Genomic DNA, 759 nt, shown 5'->3' on the forward strand with positions numbered 1-759 from the left:
TCCCTGTCACGCGCTCGGGGCCAGTGATCTCTATCCCAGGAGTGTGCAGAGGGAATGCTGCCCCTCCCCACGCCAGGTCCAGTCGCTCCAGGTGGCGTGGACGGGGCGAATCCCAGAGCCCGCCCGACCCGAGCCCAGCCACGCTCCGAGCCGTTCCCGCAGGTCCAAAGGGGTTCCACGGACCGTGGCGGCCAGAGAGCTCCCCCTATGCCTCCGATACAGAAAACCCTAGCCCACCCGGCACCTCCAAAGTGTGGCTTTAGCTGAAAAGTGCAGGACGCGAGTGTGGCTGCCTCCCCAGGACGCGGCGGGGTCCTGCGCTCCCTCACCGCCGCCTCACCTCCCCATGGCGCATTGGAGGCTGTCCTCCTAGGACTCCTAGGGCCCCAGCCCCTTTCCTTCCACGCAGGAAAGTCCCCCTGCCTTCTGTGGCAGCGCGGGAAGCCCACCCCACAGTGTTGAGACAGAAGAGGTGGGTGGGAAACTCCTACCCACTAGGAGGACGGGGGGCAGGGTAGTAGAACCCTCTTCCGTGCCCCCAGATAGTGAAAAGGAGGAGTCCCCGCTTTGCTCTGAGTAGGGGCTACTCTAGGATGGGTCTCCTCCCTGATGGCGGGGAAGATTGGGAGCACCTCTCCACCCCTCGCAGCCCGCCGAGAGGCTGGGGGCACCGGCGGGTGGGAACACCCCGCCCCGTGGCGCTGGGAGCTAGTGGAGAGGAGGCCAGGCGCCTCCGCAGTGCTCTGAGCTCAGTGGGAA

Source organism: Myotis davidii, unplaced genomic scaffold (assembly GCF_000327345.1).
Source record: "Myotis davidii unplaced genomic scaffold, ASM32734v1 scaffold135, whole genome shotgun sequence".
NCBI classification, from domain to species: domain Eukaryota; kingdom Metazoa; phylum Chordata; class Mammalia; order Chiroptera; family Vespertilionidae; genus Myotis; species Myotis davidii.